At 30.3% G+C, this 22,161-nt stretch overlaps 1 protein-coding gene across 1 annotated transcript in view; it reads right to left on the bottom strand.

The window, feature by feature from the left end:
- The window catches only part of hwt (SH2 domain-containing adapter heavyweight), a 351,568-nt gene that overhangs the window by 248,731 nt on the left and 80,676 nt on the right, over window positions 1-22,161 (bottom strand). The gene's annotated exons all lie outside the window — the stretch shown is intronic.

The raw sequence follows: 22,161 nt of genomic DNA, 5'->3' as shown, positions 1-22,161 counted from the left end.
AAAATTAATTTTTTAAAAAAAACACGACTTTACAGTGGAGTTTATTCTCCACTATATTGTCATATGTGATAATTATAGTGAAGTTCTAATCTTTCCAAAATGGCAAAAACATACCCTTTACATAAATCAGCTTAAGCTTGTAATGTATAAAAAATCACCTATTTTTCATCATTCTCTCTAATGCTTAATTCAGTTCAGTTTAACAAATAGCTTTGTTATTAATAAAAAGAAAACAAGATAAAAAAAATCATTACTTATAATTTAAAATAACTTTCTGTTATCAGCGTCTAAATTCGACTTAAATAATAGATATTTTCACCTTCAATTTTACTTACACAAAGCATTAAATTAAAACCTATTTGATAAATGAATATGACACAGTGAATTGCTTTTCTCAAAGTTTCGAGAGAAATGAAAGCCAAGAAGAATGCAACTGTTTCCTAATTTGGCCAATCAAAAATGGATTTAACGAAGGAAAATTAATTATTCGCCAACCCTTGAGTTTTCCCTTTATCTGATATTCAGGATTGAAGGAAAGGGGAAAGTTTGAAGACAAGGGAAACCAGGGGGGAATTTAGTAAGTCTTGGAAGGATTTTCACAACTTTAAGACTGCAAACCGAAAGCCCAAAGGTTAATCATTCAAATTAATTGAAAGATTTGTAAAGAAGTGTTTAGAAAACGAAATGAATCGATATCTAGAATCGGAATGCTGACAAAGCTGTTTTAATTAGTTTTGGAAAGATACGCGGAAAGAAATTTGCATACCCCTGATGGAAATACGATTAAATTTTTTAATTGTTAAACTAAATGCATGTAAAAAATCATTTTATAATTATTCTCTTAATAGTAACAAAATAATTCTTAATTAATTATCCAAACTAATTATAATTTTAGAAAAAGAATTCTGAATGATTAACGCATTCAAATTCCTACTCCGTAATCTATGTTTGTAACAAATATTCATTAAATAAACAATTATTTCAAAAATATTAAATCTAGTTCATGTCAGATTTTTTAACTTTCTTTGAATACAACTATAAATAGTTTCTATTTTTAGAATTATTTATTTGAACCCTTTTTTAAATGAATGGAACAGAAAGACATTTACTTTAACATTTGATTGATTAGATTTTTTTTTAATTTATTAAAACCTATAAAAGGAGCAGGGGGAAATGGGACTAAAAATAAGAGTAATTAATTCAGTCACTGAAAATGTTTATTGCTAGAACACGAAAATTACATCGACTTATACTTTTTAAATAATACAAAATTAAAAAGCTTTAATTTCCGAAATATTATATTAAGTAAATAATATTAATCTGAAATAATCGGCTGAAACTCATAGGTCTTTTAGAAAAACACATAACCAGTCTTTATTGGGGAGGAAATTGAGAAAATATAGTCGAAGGACCAGTAACAAAAATTTATCATTAGTCCGTACACATTTTCACTGATCCGTTTACAAAACTCTAATACATATTTTTTTTAAAGTTTATAAAGTGAATTTAAATGAAAGATTGCAACACAGAGAATGTGTAATGTTACGATTATGATGAAATATGTCATTTTGTGACAAAAACGCAGATCAAAACATAAAACAGAACATCAAAGAACCAAAACAGCATCCGTCCCTTCACATCAATTGCTAGTCTGTAGAAACACTGATATTTCATGGTGGTCAGAGTTAAATTTTAATGGTCACGGACCAACTGTCCATCATTCATTTGGAGCTCAGCTTTTTATATGTAACCAGTGTTTTGCCTTAATTCGTTTTATATAAATATAAAATCAGCGTTGAACAACTAATCAGTTGTAGCAATGATCAACTTCTGATTTTATTCTTAAACCAAAAGAAAAGGAAGCTGATGGATCAAGCATTAAGACAAAGACATGGAAAACTTTTAGAGTGAAACTAACTTGCATTTATGTAGCATGGAAGAAATTATAAAACCATATTCCACGGTTCAACTGACTTACAGGAACTCAAACACATCATCCATCTGAGGATATTCTTTTGTAAAATTTCTGAAAATAAATCGAGTCGATTTTAAATGGAAGCTTTAAATAAATTTTGGAATAATTTTGGAAGAAAATATCTGTTATTATCAATTGAGTTTGTAGAACATTACTATTATTTAATAATATGCCATGTATTTGTTGTTGTTTTTTCTAATTAAAAATTACTCCAAATAATTTTTGAAGGAAGGCGAGCAGCATAGAAACGCTGACTCCTAATAGTTTGGAGATAAAATCTAAAATGACCCACCCTACTGTATGTAATTTTTGTGACGAGACAATATTTCCGTAAAATATCATGGATACAAATCTCAATATACTTCCTTAAAAAATTAATTTATTCTGCCTTAGTGCAACTTTCGAATATAAGTTTATTATTACGAAAAGTATTTCCTCGCATAAGTCAGAATGAAATGTGTAAATTTTCTATAACTTTACGAAGAAAATCACTTTTTATTTAAGAATTGTTAAAAAAGCAAACAAGGGAGAGAAAAAACATAAAAAATGTTTTCAAACCACATCTCTATAAATCTTTTTTCGCAAATCCATCGATGGACCAACACCAACTGCAAACAGATCATGCAGGCATTACTGCAAACAGCGTTCGAGAATATATCGCCAACACCACAAACAGAATTCGAGCACGGTCAGTAGATTTATTTCGGGATCAAAAAACACACACTCAACCCTCTTTTCTACACGTAAATAAACTACTCGGAATATAAACTGCAGAACGCAAATATGAAAGAATAAAATATATCTTTTCTATCCACATGCTCTCACGAATTTTATCACCCCTATCCATATCCAAGTTTCTTTTTCTCTCAGGTGCTCCCAAGAACCGGGATTGCCATGAGTCAGTTTTATTTATTTTTTTCATTCCAAGAATGTCCACAAGACGAAAAAGGAGAAGAGGAAAAACTTTGCGAACAGCATCGGATAAAAAAAAAACTAAATCCAGATATACCGAAGCACGATATACGGAAAAGGATATAGAGAAAGAGAACTACATGAGTCGCATGTATAAGAAAACACGAACTAGCTGTTGTCCATTCCAGTGTAGTAGGGAGGAAGAGAAATCCCCGGATTTTCGATCTTGGGGATGGCTGACCCAGGGGACAACAAATAGACAGAAAAAGCTTACTGTAGCCGGAGGAAACGTCTAAATCTAAATCAAACTTCAGCTATAAAGTTTGAAGGCGAAATGCTGGGCTTTCTTTTCAAACTGGTAGTTACCGACCCTTCTTATGCTTTGAGCAGTAACAAAGCAGGTTAAAAGAACATTGGAAACTCGTAATGGGAGTTAGAGGAGAACTTCTGCTGTAAAAATAATCCCTTTACAGCCAAGGTAAAAAAAATAATTTCCCATTTGATGCGGAGAGGGGGGAGATTTGACGAGGGGAAAAATTACTATATCCACCAATGATGAAAATAATATAATGCATGGTATTTTAATTTTATAACGTCTTAGTAACATAATTTACAACAATAAATTTAGTATGTGAAAGTACAATATAGACTAGTGGACAAAATTAAGGGATGGAAAGCATTTTCGCACATTCATTCGCACATGCAAGATACCCGCACAACGCTCTATGTGTTTGACAATGGTTCCGTGAATGCCCAGAGGTACAGGCAGGAGGTCCTAGAGGCCTATGCGCGTCTTTTCAGGGGCGCTGTTATCCCTGAGTTCATTTTTATGGACGACAATGCGAGCCACAAAGAGCTCTCATGGTTGATGAGTATCTGGAAAGCGAGGATATTCAACGAATTGATTGGCCAGTCAAATCTTCTGACCTGAATCCTATTGAACATGCTTGGGATGCTCTAGGGAGAGCTATTGCGATGCGCCAACCTCCCCCCAGAACGATTCTGGGGTTAAAAATTGCTCTGGTGGAAGAATGGGAGGGTCTTCCACAAGTCCTCCTTAACTCCCTTATTAACAGCATGCATATTCGTTGTGCATGCTGTCTGTCTGTCAGGGGTGACCATACACCATACTAGAGGCAACACACACTGTTCAAGCCTCACTTTTATTGTCATCTTTCATCCTTAAGTTCAGACTACATTGGATTTATTGGCAATAGGTCTTGCCATAGAATGGCACTTTCATTTTTGTTTTGCATACTTTATCATGGAATAAGCTATATCTATACCAAATTTCATTTATTTATATTTAGTATTTTTTGAGATATTTGGGAAAATGTCTTCCATCTCTTAATTTTGTCCACCAGTGTACATGGATATGTAAATGGAAGGATTACATAGTCTAAAAAACACACATTAACTGATAATACAATCGAAACACGGAAAACTTTTAAATACGAAACGGAGTTTTTAATTTAATAAAATATAAAATTATTTTAACTATGACAAAATCTTATATAAATCCTGGGTCACGATTCTTTACAAAAATACTAAAAACTACTCCCTAGATTAAAATGACTGAATGACAAATTTTTCTAATTAAAATATCTCTTTGAGAAATTTCTCTAAATTACAATGTATGTATGAGAAATTTCCCTAAATTCATATATGACCCGTATGAGAAAATTCCTTAAATTTAATTGCTACAACAAGATTTTCAGAAATGGATTGTGGTAATTTAAACATTATTCGCATGGATAATAAGATGGCTAAAGATACTTTTTTACAACTAAATTAAATCTCATATAGTATTGGAAACGGTTTATTAATAGAAAAAACTGTAACAATGGCAGTAATGAATTTCTTTACTTAAAATTGTACGACAATAACGATTTTCAGAGTGCTTTATTAAATCACGTGCTATTACAATTGCAATTTATAAGAAAAAGGAATAAAAAAAAGTATCATACTAAAGGCACTTTTATTTCCTCTATTGAAAATGGAGGCAAATTGGTAATCCGACTCCATTATAGTAAAATTCTAGGTATATATAAGCAATTCTTTAAATGGAAGTCAGAATTAAATTCCTCTTCGACTTTCATTTCTTACTGCAATAACAGAAAACGTGACGCGATACAGTAAAAAAGGGATTTTACGAACTTCGGAAAGAAAAAAACATTTCCTTTTTTTTTTCATATATAAAGACGGAGAGGAGAAGTTCCGAAAAACAGGATTAAGCGTTGGTTCATCTTTCGAAGGCGTGTAGGGAGAGAGAACTTTAATGCTGCTCAACAACTTCTAAAGTCTAATAAGAAAATACTTCCAAATCTCTTCAGATTCGAACTTCGGAATCACGTTTCGTATCAAATTTCGCTCAAGTATTAACTTCAATTTTTGCTTGAGAAGGAAACGCAATTATCTTCGTCTATTCTGGATTTTGATTCTAAAATTGCATTTTTTTTTCCAATATTTCAAACAATAACATCTGAGAAGATAAAAAACCTAAAATTAATTTTAAAAAAGGTAGAAAATGTTCTTGTCGATTATAAGAGCATTTATAAAAAAGATTCTATAAATGTCACCAAATTTTTTTAAAAAACAAATGGTAATACTGATGTTGTGCAATAAACATACCTATATGTAAAATAATTTTTAACTCATGAAGAAGATTGGGAAATTTTTTAACGAGTATAGAGGCAAAGTCATCTCTGTGTAGAAAAAAATCAGTATTTTAATCTACAATGTTGAATAAAATTACCCCACTATTCCCACTTTAAACATAGAATTAAAGTACCCCACTATTCCCACATTAATCATTGAATCAAAATACCTCACTATTCCCACACTAATCATTGAATCAAAGTACCCTACTATCCTCATAGTAATCATTGAATCAAAATACCTCACTATTCCCACATTACACTAATCATCGAATCAAAATACCTCACTATTCTCACATTAATCATTGAATCAAAATACTCCACTATTCCCACACTAATCATTGAATCAAAGTACCCCACTATTCCCACAGTAATCATTGAATCAAAATACCTCACTATTCCCACACTAATCATTGAATCAAAATACCTCACTATTACCACACTAATCATTGAATCAAAGTACCCCACTATTCCCTCAGTAAACATTGAATCAAAATACCTCACTATTCCCACATTACATTAATCTTCGAATCAAAATACCTCACTATTCTCACATTAATCATTGAATCAAAATGCCCCACTATTCCCACATTATCCTAACGCCCTCCACGCACATAATATTTAAAAAAAAAAATAATAATAATATCTACAAACAGTCTTATATAAATTTAACCTAAAAATTTGGTAATATTGTTTAGTAAAAACTTTAAAAAAAAATTTTTTTGGAACAATATGCTTCAAAGCAAGTGAGCGCAGTGAAAATGATAAACATTGACAGGCGCATTTATTGAATATTTCAACACATTGAAATGAACTTTTTTAACCAAGATTTTAAAAAAGAAATTGATATCACCGTGGTATTAATATAGCAGAATAAATATTTTTTCATTTCATATATTTAAAAGAATGTTCTCTTAAATTTTCGAGCGAATTTCAAAAAAGGAATAAACAAATAAACGAATACAAACCAACTTTTTAAAAATTTCGCAAAGATATAGTCACTTAATATTATGAATAAAATAAGAACAAAATAAATAAAACGGGAAAAATATTGGTTTATATAGATGCTGTAATTATGTTTTATGCATCGCAGAAAATACATGTTTAAAATACAATGCATTTTCGCAAATTTATTAATTTTTAAGTCACTGTGCATAAAGAGAAAAACAAATCAACGTAATTACAAAAATTGATTCAAAAATATTGCTTTTAGCGTTTCCGTTTACTTAAAATCAACATTTATTTCTACATGTGGCAAAACCGACTCTTGCTTATATTGACAAAATTTTATCTCAATTAACTGTCGTGGATCCCAAGGAAATTACTCAACGTACAATCGTCGGTTTTGCTCATGCAAGTGGCTGGCTAATTTGTTGATACAACACCCTCCTGAAGATATTCCATCAGATATTCTATTAGATATTTTAATTTCTCTTAAGTAAATATAAGCTTGAATTTTAACAATATGTTGCTTCTTTTTTTTCTTCCGCAGGATTCAACACAAAAGACAAAAATCAAGATACATTTTCAGTTTTTTTTATTTTCATTTTACAACCGTCGTTGAACAGCCGATTCAATTTTGAGTGTAGGTACGACTACCAATGTTCAAATCCGTAGCCTTGTAATTTGAACCCAGTCTAGAAGACAAGGAAACTACTTGGTCAAGTACTCCTTGGTCAAGTATTACTCCTTGGTCAAGAGTGGAAGACTTTTTGATAGAATTAACTCATACCACTGATCCGTCTACCACTGAAGATATTTTGCAGCAGCACTGTGGTCGGTGTGAGCTGTGTGCAGAATTCGTATCAACCTGCCATCACTGGGATTAGATTAATTTAGTTGTAATTAAATTAGTTGCAAGCGTCTAGTTATTATAAGACTATAGGGTTTCGCACACTGCCCATTACTGCTTGCCTAGTCCAACCAAGTCTTCGCAATCAGTTTTGCTTCTTGATGTGTGTGTGATTAACAAACTAATAAACCAAAATTATTGAATTAAAAAAATCCCAAAATATTTTTTTCAACTAACACAGATTTGGCTCCATAATTTTAGTTACCTATTTTAGTTACAATATTAGTCTATTGGAATAAAAATTTAAAAATAATAATTTTGCTAGATTACCAATGCCACTACATTCTTCTTTTAATTCTTATTTAATATTTGTTTAACGCCTTAAATGTTTCTCTCCAAAGAGATTTATTTATAAATTCAGTTTATTTAACAAAAGTTAATTCTTAATATTTCTTTATAACTTTATTAATTGTATTAAATAAATACAGCTTTAGATACTTATATTGTAATGATAAATATAATTGACTCTCCACAGTTCTAACTATAAATTTATCCATAATCTAACTATAAATTTATTTACTATTTGACGCTTGTAAAATAGTACTTCAATATGTTTATCATAAATTTAATAAGGTACATTAAGGATACAACTACAAGGGTACATATACAAGGTATATAAGGTGTAATAAGGTATAATATTATGGATGATCTTAATATACAGGTGCAAAATGCTTAGTTTTTAGCCTTTAACTTTGAAAAAGATGGATTTTTACCTTCCATTTTTTAAAATAGTTAGAAAAAGAGAAACTGTTTTAAATTATTATTTTTTGACGTTATATGAAGAAATTATTTTAAATCCGCATTAAAAATTACTTACACACGCTATCCATTTAAATAGTATTCCTTAACCCCTCTCTTATGATTTTTTCGCTATTTTAAACTTCTGAAAAACGTATATACAGCACAGCAAAAAAAAATATAAAGTAATTTTGTCGTGGTATCAAAACAAAACAATTAACCCTTTGCTTACGGTGTACCATGCTGCACCGTCATATTGGTCTACATGTTGTACCAGCCGTAAGTAAAAGGTTAAAAAAAGAAAAGAAAGCTGCGCAATATTACATGCTTTCAAGGAAACTAGAAACACTTTATTTAAGCAGGCAGACACTTTTTTTTCTAGGATCTATAACTTTTTCTACATCTACATCTATGACATCTGTAAAACTGGTTTGGAAGAAAAATTTAATTATCAACCACTTTACCTGACAAAATATAAATAAATAAATTTTCGACACGAATAAACTAATGAACTAAAAATTAATGAATAAACCGTGATAACAAATTAAAAAATAAACTAATAAACATAATAGGTATTATTTACCAATAAAAAAATATCACATTCAAAAAGGAAACAAACTTTCATTTACGAAATATAAATAAATATATTTATAAATATCATTATATTTCAGCTACCAAACAATCGAAGTAAAATTGCAAACTCAATTAAATATTTTAAAGTTAAACTAATTTTCTTAAATTTAAATAGTCGATAAATAAGTAATGCACACTTATCTTTCATGGAAAAAAAATTATAAATTAGTACATTTTTTAAGGCACTGCAGTTAATTTAAATAGAAGTTATAAAAAATAAAAATAAAAACTCAACTATATTTGAGAGTAACCTATCATGTAAGAATAAAACTTACAAACTTTGAGCCAAACATGCATATATTTATAAAGAAATAAAACGTATAAATTTATTTCGATTGAGAATCGGAATAGGAGGATGTTTAAAAAAATTGGGGGGAAAAGTAGGGGGGAAATCAATTTTTCAAAAAAAAAAGTCACGGGGAGAAACTTTAGGGGGAAGTTGAAGAAATGCCAACGCACTTGTGCTTTTTGGCTAGAAATTGGTTTTTGATGGTGTGTGGAGAAATGAAAAGAACTGAGCTGTGAGCAGAAGATATATATATATATATATGGGAGGGAGAGACCAGCAGTACTATTCAAGTGGCCAGAACCAATTGCACAACGCCATATCAAATGAAATGGCAGTTACGTCAAATAATACAACTATTTTTAATGCATTTCAGATAGGTTTTTGATAAATTGAAAATGTGATGATATTTTTAAAATTTATAAGGGGTGGTATTAGAAAGTTATTCCTAAATTATAGGAATGAAAAGAATTTTTTTCTCATCATTTATTTGTCTCTGTGAGAAAAGGAATGTGAAATGTTTAAAAAGAATCATTACCAAAACGGCAATAATTTTAGAAAAATGAACGAAAAAAGTAAAAAATTACTTAGTACCTATAAAGGAAAAATTATTTCACCTAATTTCACCCCAGGAGATTTAAGCAATTGAATCGAAAAAAAATTTTTATTTAGAAATGTTACAAAAAGTTCCGAATAGAACAATATTGGAAATTGTTACATTAAAAAAAAAAAAAATTAGGGTGACTTTTGTCTCTGTGCGAATGTATTGTCATCAGACAGAGAGATCAAGTGAGACATGAGTATTCCAACTAATAGAAAAGTGACTAGATTTCAATCTACGATAAATTCCTTCTAGCAAAAAAATTAAAATTACAATAAATTCTGCTTCTAGCAATCAGTAAATGATTGAAAATTGGATTGTCATTTGGCACGGAGGTCCAGTAGAGGTTTGAGTGCTCCAACTGGTCAAAAAGTGGATATCTCAGCAAGCACGAAAGTAAAAAAATAAAATCGGAAAATAAAAATATATATAAATAATAAACGTGGGAAACTGATTGCTAGCAAACGTTTGGTTTTACTGGTGCCAGATTTAACCCATTTGAGCTCAGCGTCCTCTTAAAAAGATGGATCACTTTTTAAAAGAAAAAATAAGTGGTAGCATAAGTGTTCCATTACTTAGATTTTTCATTTTCTTAAAAAAAAAAAAAGGAAGTGGTCGCTTGCTGTTGGCTGAGCTACAAGTAAGGTTCGAACTCCAGTCTTTCGAAATGAAATCTAAATGGCCTTTAAGCAGTGAGCCACCACGGCGCTTCCTCTCCCCACACACTAACTCACAAATACCGGGTCACGCAAATACCGGGTCGGTTTTCTTTGACTCTCTTTTATTCTCCTTATAAAAATTTCAGTTGTGCTAAGTATTAAATAAGATGAATAACCGCCAAACATTCGCAAGAATTCGAGAAGATTAAACAATTTTTACCGCCTTAGTGAAATTTATAACAGATTTTTAAACATTACACATCACAAGCTGATAATAAAGATCAAACTATCATCTATTAACTGTAAAAAAAATAATAAATAAACATTAAAAAAAGAATTATAAATAGAATTGAGAGTCGGAAATCACAAATCTTAAGTTTCGCAAATTTTGTACCCTTTACAAATTCTTGAAAGTTAAATATGGTGCGCACTTCCAGAATTATAATGAATATTATTTCTTGACGTCTTCCTCCAATAGCATTTCGCCTTAAATGTTTAAACAATTTGAATAAATTAGCATAATAAATGCAAAACTACTAATTCCAAGACATTTCATGATAGCCCATCTTACGAACAAGCTTTTAATTTAAAATAAACTAAAGGAGAAAAAAACAATTCAATTTTTATAATAGAAAATATGAATGTAAAAATTATTTTCCACGCAGAGTTCTGACGCATTCAGTTATCTCTGAAAACATTTTAATCAACAGCTTCATAAAACACTTTAGTAATTTAGTGAGGTCCAGTAGAGGTTTGAGTGCTCCAACTGGTCAAAAAGTGGATATCTCAGCAAGCACGAAAGTAAAAAAATAAAATCGGAAAATAAAAATATATATAAATAATAAACGTGGGAAACTGATTGCTAGCAAACGTTTGGTTTTACTGGTGCCAGATTTAACCCATTTGAGCTCAGCGTCCTCTTAAAAAGATGGATCACTTTTTAAAAGAAAAAATAAGTGGTAGCATAAGTGTTCCATTACTTAGATTTTTCATTTTCTTAAAAAAAAAAAAAAAGGAAGTGGTCGCTTGCTGTTGGCTGAGCTACAAGTAAGGTTCGAACTCCAGTCTTTCGAAATGAAATCTAAATGGCCTTTAAGCAGTGAGCCACCACGGCGCTTCCTCTCCCCACACACTAACTCACAAATACCGGGTCACGCAAATACCGGGTCGGTTTTCTTTGACTCTCTTTTATTCTCCTTATAAAAATTTCAGTTGTGCTAAGTATTAAATAAGATGAATAACCGCCAAACATTCGCAAGAATTCGAGAAGATTAAACAATTTTTACCGCCTTAGTGAAATTTATAACAGATTTTTAAACATTACACATCACAAGCTGATAATAAAGATCAAACTATCATCTATTAACTGTAAAAAAAATAATAAATAAACATTAAAAAAAGAATTATAAATAGAATTGAGAGTCGGAAATCACAAATCTTAAGTTTCGCAAATTTTGTACCCTTTACAAATTCTTGAAAGTTAAATATGGTGCGCACTTCCAGAATTATAATGAATATTATTTCTTGACGTCTTCCTCCAATAGCATTTCGCCTTAAATGTTTAAACAATTTGAATAAATTAGCATAATAAATGCAAAACTACTAATTCCAAGACATTTCATGATAGCCCATCTTACGAACAAGCTTTTAATTTAAAATAAACTAAAGGAGAAAAAAACAATTCAATTTTTATAATAGAAAATATGAATGTAAAAATTATTTTCCACGCAGAGTTCTGACGCATTCAGTTATCTCTGAAAACATTTTAATCAACAGCTTCATAAAACACTTTAGTAATTTAGTGAGGTCCAGTAGAGGTTTGAGTGCTCCAACTGGTCAAAAAGTGGATATCTCAGCAAGCACGAAAGTAAAAAAATAAAATCGGAAAATAAAAATATATATAAATAATAAACGTGGGAAACTGATTGCTAGCAAACGTTTGGTTTTACTGGTGCCAGATTTAACCCATTTGAGCTCAGCGTCCTCTTAAAAAGATGGATCACTTTTTAAAAGAAAAAATAAGTGGTAGCATAAGTGTTCCATTACTTAGATTTTTCATTTTCTTAAAAAAAAAAAAAAAGGAAGTGGTCGCTTGCTGTTGGCTGAGCTACAAGTAAGGTTCGAACTCCAGTCTTTCGAAATGAAATCTAAATGGCCTTTAAGCAGTGAGCCACCACGGCGCTTCCTCTCCCCACACACTAACTCACAAATACCGGGTCACGCAAATACCGGGTCGGTTTTCTTTGACTCTCTTTTATTCTCCTTATAAAAATTTCAGTTGTGCTAAGTATTAAATAAGATGAATAACCGCCAAACATTCGCAAGAATTCGAGAAGATTAAACAATTTTTACCGCCTTAGTGAAATTTATAACAGATTTTTAAACATTACACATCACAAGCTGATAATAAAGATCAAACTATCATCTATTAACTGTAAAAAAAATAATAAATAAACATTAAAAAAAGAATTATAAATAGAATTGAGAGTCGGAAATCACAAATCTTAAGTTTCGCAAATTTTGTACCCTTTACAAATTCTTGAAAGTTAAATATGGTGCGCACTTCCAGAATTATAATGAATATTATTTCTTGACGTCTTCCTCCAATAGCATTTCGCCTTAAATGTTTAAACAATTTGAATAAATTAGCATAATAAATGCAAAACTACTAATTCCAAGACATTTCATGATAGCCCATCTTACGAACAAGCTTTTAATTTAAAATAAACTAAAGGAGAAAAAAACAATTCAATTTTTATAATAGAAAATATGAATGTAAAAATTATTTTCCACGCAGAGTTCTGACGCATTCAGTTATCTCTGAAAACATTTTAATCAACAGCTTCATAAAACACTTTAGTTAATTGCAACTTCAAACAGTACTTATTACCTTGTTTTAAGAGCCTTTCAAGGCATGAACTTTACAACCTAATAAAACTTAATAATTCAGTTCCGTCATCGCAGGCGAAGATATAAAGCAACAGATGCCTAGCATAACTCCCTTTACGAACCGAATCGAGTCACTATTAATAATCTTCAAAAAGTTATAAAATTAAAGCAGCATTTCCGGATGCATCAAAGAGGCACATTCAACTAAGAAAGTAAAATAGCAAATTTTGAAAAGGGGAATATTAAAATAAATACCAGAAAATGTATTAATAACAAGGTTACTGATACACTTATATATGATACTTACAATCATATTTTTTACAGTAAAAAAGTTCTTTCGAAAAATTAGGGCATTTTAATAAAATTTCATGGAATAAAATTTCATACAATGAAACATTTAAAAAAATAGTTTTGTTTGCCCGATAATATTTTAGTTAGAAACTTAACAGATAAAATTTGAATTTACTTTAAGCTCTGTAGTTGACTTCTTTTTTCAACTTGATAACTTGATGCCATTTTTCATGAAGTAGCATGTTTCCTTGTTTATAGGATCTGTCTTAATTAGCGAAAAATTAAACAAAGTTCTGATTTATATGTTACTATCGAAGAACAAAATGCCGGCATTGTATACAATGCTAGGAATTTTTAAGCAAAATATAATTTTCCTAAGCAATGCATATAATGAAAGAGTAAAGTAAAAACCTTCTTTAAGAAAAGAAAAGATAAACCTACTAGTTGTGCAAAAAAATATTTTTAACTAATACTGATAAATTATAATCATAATAATTAAATGTATAAAATTATCATGTTTCCTACCTAGTGGGCTTGTCAATTAACAATGCATACAATACCTAGGCAATGTGAGAAATTAATTATTTTCAATTGTTTTATTTTGACACTACTGAGGGTTCTTGAGCTATATTATATCCATTTCTATGACTTTATTGGTGCTTTACTCATATTATTTAGTTTTATTAATAAGGGCGTGGTAGCCCAGGGGTTAGAGAATCAGTGTCCGGTCCAGAGAGACCGCCAAGACCCACCGAGTACATGCGATATACGTGCTTGTAAAATCTGTGGAATCGAAAATCAAAAGGTCGGTTGCTGAGCAGTACCGTAGGTACAATGATCTGCAGAAAATTTTCCTTCTCCTTTAGATCTATATCTAAAATGAGAAAGTTGCCTCGCGAATAAATGGTGGTGTCCTCTATCCATGTGGTTCTGAGCTAAAACGTACTTTAACCCTTATGGTGCTCTTTTGCCAAACAAAAGACGAGCCTTCCAGACTTAATTCGCAAAAAGCCGGTGATCTTAAATTATCCAAGTGTCATTAGAAACAACAGTTTTATTCATTTCGTAATTTACCCATATTTTCAGACTCCGTATACTCTCCCTCAAAATATAACTGTATATGGTGCTTAGGCAGGAATTGGCGATAGCAACTTTACCGGTACCATACACTTTTTTCCAGCATTACTGATTCAAACAAAAATCACTATAATCAATTCTTTGAAATAAAATAAGAATATTGGAGAATAAGTTTGAAAAATGATCTTTTCAGCACCAAATCTTTTAACATTATTAAATAAGCCTTTCCTTCGAAGTCATTGACAAAATAATCCCAAGAAAGGAAAAGTAATCAAGCAGGTCTCTCAAAATTCAATACAAACCATTAAGCTCCGAGATTAAGAAACAACGTTATTAACCTTCTTAGCAACACTCAACCACTATCTGAGCTGTCACAAATATTTTGGCTCTGTCATCCCCCCCTTTTTTTTTATCATCCCCCTTCCAACCACCCTTCAGTTTCCTAACGTTTCCGGTCTGACGCTTCAATTTTTCTTTCTTTTTCCCAAAATTTCTCTCTCCTGACTTTTTTTTATTTTCCTTTTTCCTTCTTTTGTGTCAGCAACGTCTCCTGAAAGTGACATATCAGGAAAGATGCTGTCCAGATGCTTTTCTATTGACAGGATAAGCTCTTCCCACACAGCCTTTCAACACGGTTTTTGTTATGCCCACCGATTGTGTCTGTTTCGAGCTTTTCCAGAACTTCGAACAGAGACAGAAATGCTGGACAGCGTCTTCATATCAGCTTTTTGCTGATGACCACAAAGCGGAAATGTTTTGTCTTCTTCAATAATGATCAAGGCAGTTGGGATGATTCGCTGTGATGCGATGCGTTTACCTAAAATAATGAGAGCTTCCATATTGTCTAAAGAATGTGTTTGATTAATAAATTAACCATAAGGGAATTAAAACAATTACGACTATCGAGAAATGGAACATTAAAGTTTTTCTATTACGTCGGTGGGACAATTATAAATTATAAATGTATTTAGACCTTTTTTATGAATGTGATAAAAATTATTTTGATCAATTGATATTCCATGTATTTTAGGCGTGAAAGAATATTTTTTTTTAAATTATACAGTTTTATTTTAACTATAGTTCGTTTTTTTATTCTTATTTTACTATTTACTACTTAATTTTTGAATATTAAAATGAAAAATAAGAAATGTACGTTTGCAAAAAAAAAATTGCTTATTAACACGTAGAGTTAATAAGCAATAATAAGTAATAAGCATAATAAGTAATAAGCATAATAAGTTAACAAGCATAATTTTTAATAAACTTTATGTCAACATTCAAAATCTTATGTTAAACATATTAGTTGCTAAGATATCCTTTTATTCACAAGCTCATTCTGTAACTTTTTATACTAAAACAAATAAATGCTAAAATTGTAGTCTTGGAATATAATTTGATAATAAGTACTAATTGAAATTAAAGAAAAATAAGCTATATACTAAAAAGCATTGACTATATTTTTATGTAGGTATATCCTTCCAACACTCCGAATCTTCATAAGGATCCGAAGCTAAAGCTTCTCTGAGGAGAAATATTTCGTCGGTTATATAATTTTTTGGTCTCCACTTTTAAAATACTTGCTTAAGTACATACGTTAACTATTTATGAGATAAAACACGCGATTTCTGAGCATGCGCAGTATCGACAAAGGGTGTGAAATAAGGTTTGCGTGTCCATTAACGTAACATAAACATAACGCAAAAGCTCTCTATTAATGTCGTCTCTTAATGATAACGTACCTAGTTATAATTGTAATAAACTCTATTGATGAGTGTTCTCCATAGGGATAGTATTTACCATTAAAAAAATTTCCTTTCAATAATTTCAATCAATAATATAAAGACTACGATTGAAATGCTAATTGTCAAATTACTAGTTTAGGTCATAAAGAGCGACTAACAACTAACTCGTTACTCAAAAGCAACATTAGACTCTCTCAAACTTTAAGTGAAATCTATATACTATATTCTGCAGATTTGGTTAATTTTTTTGAAAAAATAACTTAATCTGTTAAATTTAGAACTTATTTTTAAAAAAAAGTAATATGTTTTTAAAAATCCAGATTTAATTTTTTAAAAAATTAACGTATTCTTCGAAATTGAGGAATACTTTATATAGAACTTAAGAACTTTATATAGAAAAAAAAATATTCTTCAGAATAGACTTGATAAAATAACACATTTATAGAGTCATTTTTTTTTCATGTTTTTTAATTAAATTGTCTGTCATGAAAAAAATTTTAAAATTAACACTTCGTGATCTTAAAGCAAATAAATAAATTTGATTTTTAAGAAAAAGGAGCTCATCAACCATCAATAGAGTTTACAACTGAAGTTTAGAGCAAAAGAGAAAACCAAAAGAATTACTGCTCAAAATTTTCTATCAGAAGCATTGAAATCAAAGCTATAATCAGTGCGGAACAGCTGAGTTAATTTTGCATAAACATATGCCAATCAGGCTGATTAAACTTTCAGAGGTTACTCGAATATCCATATAGACTGGCTGGTAGAAATTCCACTTTTAAACACCAGTAATATCGCGAAGTCAAGAGGATAACAGGATGCTCCATCAAAGTAACGAGGGAAGTTTCTGATTCTTATTCGCGTGATCTGCAGTTGGCGATGGGCAATCTCAGCTTCGCAGATCTAAAATTCTCGAGTTTCATATTAGGGCGGCATATTTGCTTACTGGCCGTTACCCATCCCCGCACCCACCTCCGCTTTCACTCTTGTAAATGACCGCAGGGTTCAGTTCACGTCGGAGAACGCCTTCACGTTTACGCTAAAGATGATATTTACTCGGAGGGACAACCCTGTTTGAGTTTAAAATTTCATGCGGGAAAATGTCCTCCCATGTATATCGGAGGGAATCTTATGGGCGAATATTAAGGACAATCTGAACACCCGTGTACTCTGAGGGTTTAAAATTGTAGTTGTGTTACTCAACATTTGCCTCCATTTGAAGTTACATTGCCGGAGGAATAGCCATAGAGATTGAAATGGTAGCCTATTTACTTTGATCGTGCTTCCTGCTTTAGATGAGTTCCTTTTACTAATTTAAAGTCCCTCCGACACAAAGTTTTAACTCGGGGAAAATTCTTTTACAAGGAACCTAAAAAAAACTATTAAGTCTTAAAACTATTAAGTGTGGTTTGGTAGTAAAAAAATGCACTCATACAGTGAAAAACGGTTTACAAATCCATTAACTCTTGAACTAATAAAATTTTATATGAATCTGTGATTCGCCAAGGAAAATTAAAAATTTAAAAAAAAACTTACGGCAAAGCTATAATTTTAAATTATTTGTACCAACTTGTCGTAAAAGAATAGCTGGGTTTTAGAACGGACAAACAACTTTAAAATTTATTAAACTTTATTTTAAAAAAATCGCCAATTTGGCGATTAGATTTTTCTACCTACATGAAAAATATAAAAATAAGTAAATAATTCTCAATTTTCGTAGTTTTCAAAAGTCCAGATAATGCAGCATTATAAATAATCCAGATAAAAAAAAAAGAAACAATTCAAAAGTCCAGATAAAGCATAAACTAGAACAGTCCTGTAAAAAAATAGCTGGGTTTTAGAAAGAAGAAACAATTTTAAAATTTATTAAACTTTATTAAAAAAAAATCGCCAATTTGGTGATTAAATTTTTCTACCTATACATGAAAAATATAAAAATAAGTAAATAATTCTCAATTTTCGTAGTTTTCAAAAGTCCAGATAATGCAGCATTAGAGAAACTAAACTAGAACAGTCCAGTAAAAAAATAGCTGGGTTTTAGAAAGAAGAAACAATTTTAGAATTTATTAAACTTTATTAAAAAAATTGCCAATTTGGCGATTAGATTATTTTACCTACATGAAAAATATAAAAATAAGTAAATAATTCTCAATTTTCGTAGTTTTCAAAAGTCCAGATAATGCAGCATTAGAGAAACTAAACTATAACAGCCCAGTAAAAAAACAGCTGGGTTTTAGAAAGAAGAAACAACTTTAAAATTTATTAAACTTAATTTAAAAAATCGCCAATTTGGCGATTAAATTTTTCTACCTACTTGAAAATTATAAAAATAAGTAAATAATTCTCAATTTTCGCAGTTTTCAAAAGCCCAGATAATGCAGCATTAGAAAAACTTTTTAAATATTAAAAAATTAGGTCACAAACTATGATCATTTACGCAAAACTGTAGCTTTTCTTCATATTGACGCTTCGGCCCATTTTTTAGATTAGCATGTAAGGCACTAGCTAAAGATAGATTAGGCCAGATCTAACAATCATGCAAACCGACAACAGTCATAAAAATAGCATATTATTCACACAAAAAAAGCGTTATGTGGCGATAGGGCCTTCGAAAAACAGCCTATATTAATTTGAGCAACGGTATTTTTTCCACTTCTTATCGATAAAAAGTTTATCATAATTTTTAAATTTATTTCCCCTCGAATAAATCACCCCATTTTTTTACGTGCATTTCAAGTTTTTAAAAGCAGTGTAGTCTGTACACAGAAATAAATCAATAAATATATCATCCTCTAAAGTTGGTTCATCCGCCTTATAGCTATTATTATAATTTAGACGGCATTAACTTGTAGAACTGGTCAATAGTACTGGTCATTTTTAGACCGGTCGACATCACTTTTTCAATGCTTTCTTCTTTTGTTATTTTTCTCTTATTTTTTCCCCTTTACTTATTTCCTCTTCACTCACTTTGCCTTAGGATCATGTCGTTTTCAGACTAATGATCTACGATCTTTGTTTTCTTCCTATTCTTATGGAGATATAATTTACAAAACCAAATTTAAAGAAAGTTCCAAAATGTAGCGGTAAACTTTGTAAAAATATAGGACTGAAATTTGAAACTTTCCATTAGACTTAATATACATTAAATGATTCAACAAAAAGGAAAAAAATGGTTTTCAAATTAGATTATGATGCTTAAAGCATTAGACAGCTCTCTCTTCTCTACCACAAGCCATTTCACAATTCGATGATACTTCTATAAAGCAATATCATAAAATCAATGCACCATAAACTTAATATGATACCTTTATATAATGCGACATGCTGAAGCATCTAAAAATGACAATTATTCGAATTTCACTTGAGATTGCTCTTTCCATTTAGCCATATTTGAAATTTCCACCAATTTTCCAATTATTAAAAACAAACCACGTCATATGATCATTAGAAATATATTCAATTGCAGAAACAAACAAAAAAAATCTTACAATACAAATTAAATTAAGTTTTTATTTAGAACGAGCTTCATAAAAGTGGTCGCCATAAAATTGGAATTCATACAAGAAAAAAATAGAAAAACAAACTTGATTTATAAGAGATGTAACGGCTCCCGTTTCGGTAAAATGGGGCAAATTAATCACGATTAATCCAACAAAAAGCAATAAAAGATAAACGCCTCGATGGCCGAGAGTGTAATCTCTTATTTCGATGAATATTTAATAAAAGCTTCAGACAGTTTCAAAAAATTAAGTGCACCTACTGTTTCACAATGATTAAACACAAGCCGCACTATTCCCCTCAGAGATTTCGACATTAAAGACGATAATAGCGAACTAAAGAGAAAAATAAAATTAATTAACCTCCCTGAAAAATGTATTATTGTACATAAGTTTACGAAAATTGATGCCATAAATATGGCGATAAAAAAATAAAGCACTTTCACTATTACTCATAATTAGTTTCGAGTAACCCATCGAAAAAATTTGAAGTTATGCATGCTATAGGATACTTTTAATGGATGTATCGTGTTTCGTAAGTAAAATGAACGAAATAAACTCTAAATATTTTAATTCTTAGCGTAAAAAGGAATAAATAAGACAGAATGCACGATTTTGGAGACATATAATGTATACTGCAATTACGTGCCTAAGCGATAAGCAGATAGTATTTCATTTTCATGACTTCGAGGCGTTGTTTTTAAGGGATGGGTGTGTTTTTATAATTGTTATTTTTCTTAATATTTTCTTACTTTAATTTATTTATGCTTTATTATGCAACGTAAGCAACTCTAAAAGAAAATAACCATCCTAACCAATCTAATGATTAGTATTCCACGCACCAAGTTTCAATCTTAACGGCAAGGAAGATTTAAAACGACTGATCAATGTTAGCATAATTAAACAAGCGATCTTCATTTAATCTGAATTAGTTCTGTTTTTATAATAAGTTTGAATTGATTTTTTTTTCCTTTAAAAAAAATAAAAAACATTTTGGGGGTGAAATGCGAATTTCCCGTAACAATGGTACCTATTGAATTGCATTGGGATATATTGTTCCAAAGTCAAGGTAAAAAAAAAGAGAGAGAGAAAGGAAAATTACGATAATTCATATTTACGGCAAAATCAACCGGGGATAGGGGAATCGAAACTATGTCTGATCAAAACGAAGTAATAGGTTTATTCAGAAAAGGCTTAACTGCTGAAGAAATGATGGGACTCCATAGTACAGCCACTATGCATCTATATATATATATGCCCAGCTTATTTACTCTAATACAAATTTTAAAGGGTAGATACGAATGACTGGATAAAAATATAAGCTGCTTGGCTACTTGGAAAAATATATGATACTTAGTTATAGATAAAATTTAACCAAGCGGCTTTCAAATTAATCACAAATTTGAAAGCTTTTTGTCACCTTAAAATAAATTTAAAAATTTACGTTTAAATTGTCAGAGTTGGGTATCTCGTGAAGTAGCCCGTAACTTTTAAAAAATATCAGTGTAGGTTATATCTAGCAAATGTATCTCTGGCAATGACACTTGGTTTCAGATAAAATTTATCTAAGCTGCCCTTTGTCACCTTAAAATGAATTTTGATAAAAATACATTGTTTAAATGTAATTTTTATTTTAAAATTAGAGTAGTAAAAAATAAATTAATTAAAAATTATTGAAAATTGCTTAATTGATGGAAAATTGATGATTGATTGTATAATTGAAGGAGGATGGATAGTCACAAGGGTTGCTTTGAGCGCTTGCTTCGCAAGTACGAATAAGATGTTAGAAGAGCAGTCCAAAAGGTTTAAGAAAACCATTAGCGCAATCCACTATCACCGATTATTGTAATATTAATAAAGGATAAACATTTTTTTCTTTGCAAATAACTTAATAACCGTTTAGTCGGCATAAAAGTGAACATTATATTTGAAATAAGCACTTCAAAATCTAAGGGAAAAGTTATGTTTGACATAAAAAATTTTGACTTAAATCCTGAAAAAAATAATAAGACTTGAATCCTGACACCGGTCAGCGGAAAAGGAAAAAAATAACTTGGAAGGTTTATTATAGAAAATCAACTTCCAGTTACCTGAAATAGCATTGTTGTCGTATTGCCGTATTAGACTAATTCAAATTGATTGGGTTTAACAATCCACTAGTGAAAAAATGCATTTTCATACATATTATTTTCCACCAGTATCTATAAAACAAAAATAGGAAAATCCAATTAACATTTTATAAATATAAAAAATTTCATATTTGATGTTTTATACTTACGTCATTACATAATTAAAAGAGCAGTTTGTAGTTCATAAAAAAAAACTTTTATAAATAATTATAAAAAAAAAACA

The sequence above is a fragment of the Parasteatoda tepidariorum genome, chromosome 7 (genome assembly GCF_982258835.1).
Source record: "Parasteatoda tepidariorum strain Cologne lab strain chromosome 7, Ptep-v5.0, whole genome shotgun sequence".
In the NCBI taxonomy this organism is placed as follows: Eukaryota; Metazoa; Arthropoda; class Arachnida; order Araneae; family Theridiidae; genus Parasteatoda; species Parasteatoda tepidariorum.
The sequence above is the reverse complement of the archived record's forward strand: the minus strand, read 5'-3'. Positions and strand labels throughout refer to the sequence as shown.